The sequence below is a fragment of the Giraffa tippelskirchi genome, chromosome 13 (assembly GCF_054371585.1).
Source record: "Giraffa tippelskirchi isolate mGirTip1 chromosome 13, T2T-mGirTip1v1.2.pri, whole genome shotgun sequence".
Lineage (NCBI taxonomy): Eukaryota > Metazoa > Chordata > Mammalia > Artiodactyla > Giraffidae > Giraffa > Giraffa tippelskirchi.
Genome location: NC_137287.1, coordinates 101,781,755 through 101,793,769, shown reverse-complemented (window position 1 = coordinate 101,793,769; position 12,015 = coordinate 101,781,755).

The following is a 12,015-nucleotide window of genomic DNA, read 5'->3' as shown; positions in this document are numbered from 1 at the left end:
AAACCGGAAACCCGGAAGCCCCGAGGCCTCCGGATGCTGCCTTTCAGAGGGGCCGGGCTGCTTCCCCCACTCTTCCTTTCTCCGTGCTACCAGCGGGGCAGGCATCGCTAATCCAGTTTCCGCGTTTGAGACGCGAGAGTCAGAGTTGGGGATCGGCCAGCTACTAGCCGGGGGACTACTGAGTGCACACCTACTCATCCTGTGAAAAGGATGGTTGTGAGAGGTTCGCGCAGACGTGCGTTCTTGTTAGCATTCCAGTCAGTGGGTCACGATCCTGAGCTGTTTTTCTGCTGAGGAGGAGTCTTAAGCATTTACACTGCGCTGCAGGAAGCCTGTCCCTCTCTTGTCCGGATTCACTCATTCATCCATCCATTCATAACTTACATATATATGCTTATTGAGCACCTACACTATGTCATGCGCTGTGTTAGATGCTGGGGTAACAGTAGTAAAGGAGACAGTCTCAGTCTCTGAACTCATAGAACTTACGGTCTCGTGAGGGCGATCCAATCAAACAACCACAAAGATAAACGTAAAGTTTCAAATCCTTAAGTACTGTGAGGGTGGTTCATGGCATTGTGCTCTGAAGGACATATGACAGAGATGTGTAACTTAACGTGGACTGTGGTGACATGCTTCCCTGAGGTACCCAGGTTTAGCCAAGGTCTGAAGGGGTTGACCTGGAATGTGAAGTCAAGTGGGCCTTAGAAAGCATCACTACAAACAAAACTAGTGGAGGTGATGGAATTCCAGTTGAGCTATTTCAAATCCTCAAAGGTGATGCTGTGAAAGTGCTGCACTTGATATGCCAGCAAATTTGGAAAACTCAGCAGTGGCCACAGGACTGGAAGAGGTCAGTCTTCGTTCCAATCCCAAAGAAAGGCAATGCCAAAGAATGCTCAAACTACCGCACAATTGCACTCATCTCACATGCTAGTAAAGTAATGCTCAAAATTCTCCAAGCCAGGCTTCAGCAATACGTGAACCATGAACTTCCAGATGTTCAAGCTGGTTTTAGAAAAGGCAGAGGAACCAGAGATCAAATTGCCAATATCCGCTGGATCATCGAAAAAGCAAGAGAGTTCCAGAAAAACATCTATTTCTGCTTTATTGACTATGCCAAAGCCTTTGACTGTGTGGATTACAATAAACTGTGGAAAATTCTGAAAGAGATGGGAATACCAGACCATCTGACCTGTCTCTTGAGAAACCTGTATGCAGGTCAGGAAGCAACAGTTAGAACTGGACATGGAACAACAGACTGGTTCCAAATAGGAAAAGGAGTACGTCAAGGCTGTATATTGTCACCCTGCTTATTTAACTTATATGCAGAGTACATCATGAGAAACGCTGGGCTGGAAGAAACACAAGCTGGAATCAAGATTGCCAGGAGAAATATCAATAACCTCAGATATGCGGATGACACCACCGTTACGGCAGAAAGTGAAGAACTAAAGAGCCTCTTGATGAAGGTGAAAGAGGAGAGTGAAAAAGTTGGCTTAAAGCTCAACGTTCAGAAAACTGAGATCATGGCATCTGGTCCCATCACTTCATGGGAAATAGATGGGGAAACAGTGGAAACAGTGTCAGACTTTATTTTTTTGGGCTCCAAAATCACTGCTGATGGTGATTGCAGCCATGAAATTAAAAGACGCTTACTCCTTGGAAGGAAGGTTATGGCCAACCTAGATAGCATATTTAAAAGCAGAGACATTACTTTGCCAACAAAAGTACATCTAGTCAAGGCTATGGTTTTTCCAGTGGTCATGTGTGGATGTGAGAGTTGGACGGTGAAGAAAGCTGAGCACCGAAGAATTGATGCTTTTGAACTGTGGTGTTGGAGAAGACTCTTGAGAGTCCCTTGGACTGCAAGGAGATCCAATCAATCCATCCTGAAAGAGATCAATCCTGGGTGTTCATTGGAAGGTCTGATGTTGAAGCTGAAACTCCAATACTTTGGGCACCTCATGCGAAGGATTGACTCATTGGAAAAGACCCTAATGCTGGGTAGGATTGGGGGCGGGAGGAGAAGGGGACGACAGAGGATGAGATGGTTGGATGGCATCACCGACTCGATGGACATGGGTTTGGGTTAACTCCGGGAGTTGGTGATGGACAGAGAGGCCTGGCGTGCTGCAATTCATGGGGTTGCAAAGAGTCAGACATGACTGAGCGACTGAACTGAACTGAACTGAAGGGGTTGACCAGCTCATGTTAAAAACATGACCCCAAAGTTCCTTAACACTCCTATCATCTATGTCCCCTTTCCTTTGAATCTCGGGGAGCCTGTGACTGCTTTGGCAATTTTTGCATTATTTAGGATATGGTCTGTGACAGAAACCTAAAGGAAGTCACTCCTGAGTATTCACTGGAAGGACTGATGCTAAAGCTGAAGCTCCAATGCTTTGGCCACCTGATCTGAAGAACTGATTCATTAGAAAGACCCTGATGCTGGGAAAGATTGAAAGCAGGAGAAGTGCACAACAGAGGATGAGATCGTTGGCTGGCATCACTGACTCAGTGGACATGAGTTTGAGCAAGCTCCGGGAGATGGTGATGGACAGGGAAGCCTGGCGTGCTACAGTCCATGGGGTCGCGAAGAGTTGGACATGACTGAGCGACTGAACTCAACTGTCACAGAAACCAAATTAACAGTGGCTGAAATGAAGCAGAAGTTGGTGTCTTGGGATGTTCCTCATGGTCTAGTGGCTAAGACTCCACACTCCCAATGCAGAGGGCCCAGATATGATCCCTAGAGAGGGAACTAGATCCCACATGCCGCAACAAAATGAAGATCCTGTGTGCCACAACTAAGACCTGGTACAGCCAAATAAATAAATATATATAAAAAAAGAGGGGGATGGAAGTCCCACCTCATTGAAACCAGGGTGGCAGATGAGAAATGCCCTATGACAGCAGTCCCCCTGAAGACAGAACCAACCTTGTGGGAGCTGCTCACAAGACTGCCTGACTTCCCATGTTCCCGCAGATTCCCAGGAGTTCCACCAAAGCTTAGGTCAGCTGTAGTCAAACCTTGCCTACACGGTCTAGGTGGATATGTGCAAGGTTGTCAGGGCACCAGTACAGAGTATTTCCCCTAAAAAGAGCCCTCCCTGGAGAACAAGAAACACAAGAACCCTATGAGTTTCCAGGGTGAGGTGAGAAGAGCTGTGGGTGGGGAGGAGGGAGTCCTGGGTTCTAGATTTGGCATTGCCAGTGACTTGCTGTGTCACTTGGGTAAGTTCTTCCCCCTCTCTGAGCTTCTGTAAAGACAAGGGGTTTGTCTGGATGATCCAAGGTCTGGGAAGGCTTTAATGATCTCTGATTCCAGAACAGTCCTAACACATAGAGGGGCTTAAACATGAGTTGTTGAATGTATGGCAAAGGGAAATTCACCGTGCAGATTCATAATGTAATCACTGTGAGATCTGTACTGTTACAACGCTGTTGTTGTTCAGTCACTCAGTTGTGTCTGACTCTTTGCCACCCCATGGGCTGCAGCACGCCAGGCTTCCCTGTTCTTCACTATCTCCCAGAGTTTGGTCAAACTCATGTCCACTGAAATGGTGCTGCCATCCAACCATCTCATCCTCTGTCACTCCCTTGTCCTCCTGACTTCAATCTTTCCTAGCATCTGGGTCTTTTCCAATGAGTTGGCTCTTTGCATTAGGTGGCCAAAGTATTGGAGCTTCAGCATCAGTTCCCCAATGTATATTCAGGGTTGATTTCCTTTAGGATTGACTGGTTTGATCTCCTTGCTGTCCAAGGGACTCTCTAGAGTCTTCTCCAGCACCACTGTTCAAAAGCATCAGTTCTTTGGTGCTCAGCCTTCTTTATGATTCAGCTCTCACATCTGTACACGACTACTGGAAAAACCATAACTTTGACTATACAGACCTTTGTTAGCAAAGTGATGTCTCTGCTTTTTAATACACTATTTAGGTTTGTTGTAGCTTTTCTTCCTAGGAGCAAGCTTCTTTTAATTTCGTGGTTGCTGTCACCATCTGCATGATTTGCAGTGATTTGACAGCCCAAGAAAATAAAATCTGTCATTTCATTTGCCATGAAGTGATGGGACCGGATGCCATGATCTTTGTTTTTTTTAATGTTGAGTTTTAGGCCAACTCTTTCATCCTCATCAAGAAGCTCTTTAGTTCCTAGTCCTCAGTCATGACCAACTCTTTGCAACCCCACAGACTATAGCCCACTAGGCCCTTCTGTCCATGGAATTCTCCTGGAGTGGGTAGCCATTCCCTTCTCCAAGGGCTCTTCCCAACTCAGGAATAGAAGCCAGATATCCTGCATTGCGGGCAGATTCTTTACCACCTGAGCCACCAGGGAATCCCATTTTAAGCCAACTTCTTCACTCTCCTCTTTCATCCTTACCAAGAGGATCTTTAGTTCCTTTTTGCTTTCTGCCATTAAAGTCATATCATCTGCATATCTGAGATTGTTGATATTTCTCCCGGCAATCTTGATTCCAGCTTGTGATTCATCCAGCCCTGCATTTCACATGATGTACTCTGCATAGAAGTTAAATAAGCAGGGTGACAGTATACAGCTTTGACGTACTCCTTTCCCAATTTGGAACTAGCCTGTTGTTCCATGTCTAGTTTTAACCGTTGCTTCTTGTCCTGCATACAAGTTTCTCAGGAGACAGGTAAATGGTCTGGTATTCCCATCTCTTTCAGAATTTTCCACAGCTTGTTGTGACCCACGTAGTCAAAGGCTTCAGTGTAGTCAAAGAAGCAGGGTTTTTTGATTTTTTTTTAAATCTCTTGCTTTTTCTATGAACCAGCGGATGTTGGCAATTTGATCTCTGGTTCCTCTGCGTTTTCTAAATCCAGCTTGTCCATCTGGAAGTGCACAGCTCAAAATTCTAAGGTTAAAAAAAAACCAAACAGATAGTATAACAGAAGTCTTCTTACCCTTCTGACCACCACAATTAGCATTTGGCGTGTCTTTCCAGCATGTTTGTGGTGTCTATATAGATACAAGCAAATACATATTTATATAGATTTATTACATGTGGGAGGAAGTGAAGGAAACCACAGTATGTCATTCCAAAATGTGCCTCTTTGACACGGCAATTATTTTATACTGAAAACAAGAAGCAGAAAATCCAGAAAACCTCCCCCTTTTCTACCCCTAAAGGCAGGATATAAATTCTTTTATTAGAGACAGACGTTTCAACCTAGAGATGACACCAGAGTAATCTACAAACAAACCTTCTGTTAGTTCCCTCCCCTGTATTTACCTTCCCACAGTCTGCCATCTTTGGAAGCCTAAAAAGCTTTCCTTTGTCCTGTCATTTTCCTACGGATTTATTGTTCCTTGTTGAAGATGCTATATAAACTAGAATTCTAACCTGCCATTTTTGAGTTACTTTTTACTTAATTTCTCCTTCATAATGTGTACTGTACGCGTTAATAAACCGCTTTTTGTAACCTATACTCCATGTTTTTCTTTCTTCTCTCCCTAGTGGGGTTGGGGTGAGGATCATGGGTTAATACTTGTGCAGTGCTAAGAACAGTGCCTGGCACATGTAAGCCCTATTCTTGGAAATCACTTATCAGGTATCTTGGAGAGCATCCATTTTCATGCATGAGCACTCATTCCTTATAAATGACTGCATTGTATTCACTTGTGTGAATGTGCTATAATTTACTTAACCATCTGGTTAAATTCATTTAGAATCTGATATTACAAAGACTGGTTCAAAGAGATTCATTCATTCAAGTGTACATGCCTCACTTGGCTCCTAGCATGAACCACATGCTTTGGGGCTTCCTGGCCTTTGAACCTTCTGCTCCCTTTTCCTGGCAAATTCTTCATCAGCTCTCTGACCACTTGATTGAATACGTTGGTCCAGCTCTCAGCTCCAAAGTCCTCTCGAGAAAGTCTCTCTGGCTTCCTGAGAGGCCACATCTGCCTGTGACAAGCTCCTCGGGTCCGTCTTGCCCCTCACCTTCCTCTGTGTCCTTTAATGACTGACTCTCTCCCCTGAAGACTGTGCATGAGGTGTGACCCTCAAGGAACCCCACCATGCACCCTTGGGCCTGGCACTGAGCATGTGCCTACCAACCCTTGTTAACTGATGGATACCGTAGGCTAGATTTCTCTCACTTGTTTAATCTCCTAAATCTGCAAGAGACTTGAATTTTAGAAAATGCCATTTCCTTGTGCTCAAGATCTCAGGTGCTCTTGTGAACCTGAGAGCTATTAGCAAGTGGAAGCCTGAGGTCACAATTCATCTAGTTTCTGCCCTGATTCAGGTAACAACCAACACTTGATGCATGTGTGCCTCATACATGTTATTTGATTTCTCACAGTAACCTTCTGAGGCAGGTATGATTATTGTCTTCCCATAGCAATGAGGATATTAAGTCTCAGAGAGAGGATAGAGCCCGTAAGGAGTATCAGTTCAGTTCAGTCACTCAGTCATGTCCGACTCTTTGCGACCCCATGAATTGCAGCATGCCAGGCCTCTCTGTCCATCACCAACTCCCGGAGTTTACCCAAACCCATGTCCATTGAGTCAGTGATGCCATCCAACCATCTCATCCTCTGTTGTCCCCTTCTCCTCCTGCCCCCAATCCTACCCAGCATTCGGATCTTTTCCAATGAGTCAACTCTTCGCATGAGGTGGCCAAAGTATTGGAGTTTCAACTTCAACATCAGTCCTTCCAATGAACACCCAGGGCTGATCTCCTTTAGGATGGACTGGTTGGATCTCCTTGCAGTCCAAGGGACTCTCAAGAGTCTTCTCCAACACCACAGTTCAAAAGCATCAATTCTGTGGCGCTCAGCTTTCTTCACCGTCCAACTCTCACATCCATACATGACCACTGGAAAAACCATAGCCTTGACTAGATGTACTTTTGTTGGCAAAGTAATGTCTCTGCTTTTAAATATGCTATCTAGGTAATATTCAAATTCAAGACCATCACAGGATACTGGCACTTTGTCTCTTGGTCACTTCTACCTGTGCCCTTGGGGCTTCAGGGATTGGTTTAGATAATTGTTTGGCCTTTGTGATAACTCTCACCCCTCTTCACCTCAAATTTCCCCACCACTTACAACTTTAGATCTCTGTCATCTGGCTGGTGAGCGGAGAGTGTTCAGATGGGGCCAGAGTCTCTCTTGAATTACGACCGCCACTGGGGATTTGGGGACCTGTTTGGCCTGCCTGGAAGGAAAGCTGTCCCATCTGCATGGGGTCAAGTGGTCCTTCCTGCTAAGAGCCTTTGGTATCTCTGCTGACTGGGGCCTTGCCCTCCAAGTTCCTGGTTGAAAATCATCCAGAAAAGCACAAACCCCTGCCCTGGGGAGGGAGGTTGCAAGCTGACTTGCCATCTTATCAGCCTGAAATCGTTGGATAAACTCCATCACCTTCAGGGAGTTGAGGTGTCCCAAACCTGCCCTGGAGGCAGGGTTGTCAAAACCAACAGTACTGGCTGACCATGAGTTCACAGGTTTGGGAAACAGTGTTCCTAGCAATACAGTAATTGTTACAATACAGAAATTCTGCTGAGAGCCGATTTTATAGATGGGAAAACTGCAGAGCAGAGAGAAAGAGTTGAATCAGGAGGAAGGGGTTAGCCCCAGGGCTCTGGAGTCCATTCTTGGTTTCCTCAGCCTTCTCTCATCCCATGGGTCTGAAGGGGAACTTAGTGTTGTCCCTCAGTAGGGACAAGATACAGTCTCTGGCACTGGCTCCTTCCCAGAGCCCAGAGGTTAGTTGACTCATCTAATGTCATACCAGATCTACCTGCCCCATACCTTCACACATCCTTTGGGTTTGTCTCTAGAGGAAGGTAAACTCTTTACCTCCTTGTTAGTGAACCAACCCCTGGTCATCCTTCACAGCCCAGCTCAAGGGGTGCCCTCCTCTGAGAAGCCCTCCTTGATTTCCCCTGCCCCTCTCCCCACCTGTCCCAGTCATTCCTCCCACCGCTGTCCCTGGGCCTGCATTTTTCACAGCTGTAGATCCTGATGGTCCAGAGCCATAGCTTTGGAGTCAGGTGGCTGGGAATTCAAATCTTGGTTCTTTTACTTGGAATGACTTCAGCCAAATCCCTTCACTGAGCTAGGCCTCAGAACCTTCCTGTACAAAATGGGCTAAATATGGTACCTTCAGGTTGTTACCAAACTGCATGAAGTAAGGTACATATAAGACCTGGCACAAAGTTAGTGCTTAAATTCTGGCGGTTGCTGTTATCATCAGTAGAAGCTAAAGAACTAAGCTGGGCATTGAGGATCTCAGGCGCTCACTGTGAAGGTAATTGGCCCTTAATAACCCTCCTAATACAGCCCAGGTGGCAGGGAAATGCTAGGGGCATTCCCTTTACACCATGCTCCCCCCACCCCACTGTGCTTTTTGTTCTGCCTTCTTAATGGCCTTTGCTGAAAGAACCTGAAGCTATGATTGCCCTTTAGAATGATGCCCCCCTGTGGCTGAATAGGAACCTGCTTTGGGAGGCAGTTGATGGGGAGGTCGTATTTCCATTTCACGTGTTCATCCAACCAGTTATTTGTTGAGGACCTACTATGTGTCAGGCATTGTGCCACCAGGTTGTCAGGGTACATGAGTGAAGAAAACAATCCCCCTGCTTCAGGGAGCTTATAATCTAGTGGAGTAACAGGGAAATAGAATATATGATACACTGGAAGAAGTCAGAGAATAAAGCAGGACAGAAAGATACAGTGATAGGTAGGGGCCAGGTCCTATAGGGCCCTTCAGGCTTTTAATAATAAGTTTCTAGGGGTAATGGGGAGCCCCTGAGGGCTTTAAAGGAAGATGTGGTGGGCTTTAATGGGTGTGGTCACTCTGTGTGAACAGATTGTCAAGGGCAAGGAGAAGAACAGGGTGACCAGAAGGTAATCACTGCAGCTGTTGATGTGAGAGGTGGACGATGGGCCCTGGAGATTGCCGGGGAGGGATGACAAGTGGCTGGATTTGGGATGCATTTGCAGTAGAACCTGGAGGACTTACTGAGGGACTGGACGTGGGGTGAGGCATGAGGCCACTGAGAGAAAGAGAGAGATGCAGGCACATGCACAGGAGTTTGCACAGACTGGGACCCAGGCTGGACACTAGAAGTCTACAACGTTTGCTGCTCTGCTTCCTTGGCCTGGCCTGAGATGAGAGTGGATGTAGAAGTAGGGGATGGGAGAACATGGTCACAGCCCTCGACAAGGGAGCAAAGTCCATTTTAAAGAAAGAAGATATCCTTTTACTTGACCCTGGGAGAAGTTCCGGCAGCAGTTGCCCCCTAAAATGCAGTTAGGATAGAGGGAGCAACAGGAAACTCACATTTCTGCACCAACTTCTTCCCCCAGTGAACTCAAAGTTAACTTTAAAGGGTTCCTGGCTGGGATTTGTTGTTCAGTCGTTAAGTCATGTCTGACTCTGAGACCCCATGAACTGCAGCACACCAGGCCTCCCTGTCCTTCATGATCTCCCAGTTTGCTCAAACTCATGTAGCAATGCCATCCAACCGTCTCATCCTCTGTCATCCCCTTCTCTTGCCCTCAATCTTTGCCAGCATCAGAGTCTTCCAATGAGTCAGCTCTTTGCATCAGGTGTCCCAAGTATTGGAGCTTCAGCTTCAGCTCCAGTCCTTCCGATGATGGGCACATTTTACACTGTAGGCAGGCATGGGAAAGGGCCCTGCAGCTCAGAAGGGCACTTTCTCAATGCCACCCAAAGCCATCTCCTGAGGAAGCAACCAGATGTGCCCCACACTGTACTTACAGGGTTGTTTAGCATAGTGTGGTTCACAAAATCAAACAGGAACAATACACATATCCCACAGTAGAGATGAATTTACTATGCACTCATCAGGGCATCATCATGACAACTTCCATTTTTCACTCAGTGATGAACTTTGGATATCCTTCTATTAGGACATATCTTGTATGTTGCAATATGTCCTTGGCCAGACCTACTTAGGGCTTCACAGGTGGTGCTAGTGTTAAAGAACCCGCCTGCCAATGCAGGAGATGTAAGAGATGCAGGTTCAATCCCTGGGTCGGGAAGATCCCCTGGAGGAGGGCATGGTAATTCACTTCAGTGTTCTTGTATGGAGAATCCCAGAACCTGGCGGACTATGGTCTATAGGGTCTCAAAGAGTTGGACACAACTGAAGTGACTTAGCATGCACACAGACCTGTTTAACGCCAGGAGGATACCCCACTCAACAGCCAATTTTGGGGATGATCCAAAACGCCTCATTTGAGAACTGCTCTGACTTCACAAACCCCAGAACCAATGGCTGTTGAGTATCTCCCTATGAAAGTCTATCAGGTGGATGAACGTTTTCATCTGGGCCACTGGAACAAAAAACTAGGGCTGAAAACATCCTTACTTGGCCTTGAACTGGACTAGTGTGATCCCTGGCTGTGTGGTTGGCAGTCCCTTTGACCTAGGGCCAGATACCTGGCTGGTCTGCACTGTGGTGGCTGCCAATAGTTAAGTCAGCTGCCTCACTCAATTCCAGGGCTGGGTGGGAACCCAGGGGTCTTTGTAGACTCTTCTGGACGATGCAGGGTGTGTTTTCATGCCCTGTTCTGGCATGTGCTAATTAACATAAGCTGAAACCCTGAAGAGGGGAGGGTTGAGTGTATGTACACTGGACTGGAGTGTATGTGTATGGGGCATGGTGTTTGAGCAGAGGCCTTAGGGACGGACAGGCCTTACTACTTACCAACTGTGTGGCCTGGGCTTTAGGTCTTCGCAATGTACAACAGGATTCTTGTGCGGCACTGAAGTCCTTACTATGGTTGCTGTCATTATACTTCTTCAGAGCAACCCATTAGAAAGTACAAAAACTCCACTGTCCTCATTTTCATTGTTAATGGTCAAGGTGACAATAATTTCCAGTTTCTCCAGACCAGCATTTGGTTTCCTTTCTCTCCACCTGCAGGAGGACACCCTGCAGCCCTGCCCCAACTGCCTCTCTGGGGTCAGAAGTACCAACTCCCTTTCTCAGAATAGGTCTGGATTGGGAACCCAGGGCCTCCCCCTACTCTGAGGACCAGCAGTGTTAGCTCTTGGCTCATTGCAGGGGGTGAAGCAGAAAAGAGAAAGTGACTGGTGAGGACTGCTTAGAAACAGACTGAGCCACATTATGATTTGAAACCATGAGATTCTGAGTCAGTGTTGATTCTGGGGTTCACTTAACAGGGGGTGGAAAGGCTTCCATCCAAAACCCCAGTGACCCTCCTCTCCCCAACTCACACTTCATGTGGGGAGGGTCTTGGCCTGGCTGGGACTACTGCCTATGTTGGTGCAAGTCAGAACTCGGGCCTGCACACCAAAGCCATCTGTTACACTCTAACTTTAGTCAGCAAAAGCCTCCTACAAATGCAGTACAGAAGAGCTTGAAGCATAGGGAAACCACCTCTTCAACATGTGATTTGCCACACATTAACAGGGGCTCGGTGATATGCTGATTGTTTCTGTTTCAGGCCGAGACACCCTGACTGAACTCATCTGAGTTGGCACAAGCTGTTTCCCAGTAAAAAGATTCCCCTACCTCTGAGGGACAGATCTCTCCATGAAATAAAGCAATGCCACAGCAGCCCAGATGATGAGGGAGGAAAGGCCCAAAGCAGGAGGTCTACTCAGAATCTCAACTGGCCAAGGCCTGGGAGTATACATCTCCCAGGGTTTGAGTGAAAGGAGCAGAGGGGCTGTGTGCCTCTAAATCTGACCTCATGCTTCAGGGCACTCTTGTTGCTGCCAGTTTTATCCAGGCAAGAAATTTGTTCTTATGTAAGTGAGTGCTACAAAAGCCTTTTTCTCTCAAGTCTCCCCCCTTCCTTCCCTACATAGGGGTGGCGGGGGTCACACTTAGTGGGTGGGTGTTGTGTGCCATATGCAATTTTTACACAGAGAGGATGGAAGGAAGGCTCCCCCACACACCCTAGACAAATACGATTTTATGGTAATCAAAGCCTGCCTCAGTGGGAGAAGTTCTGTACAACATGCTGGTGATATTCCTTCAAAAA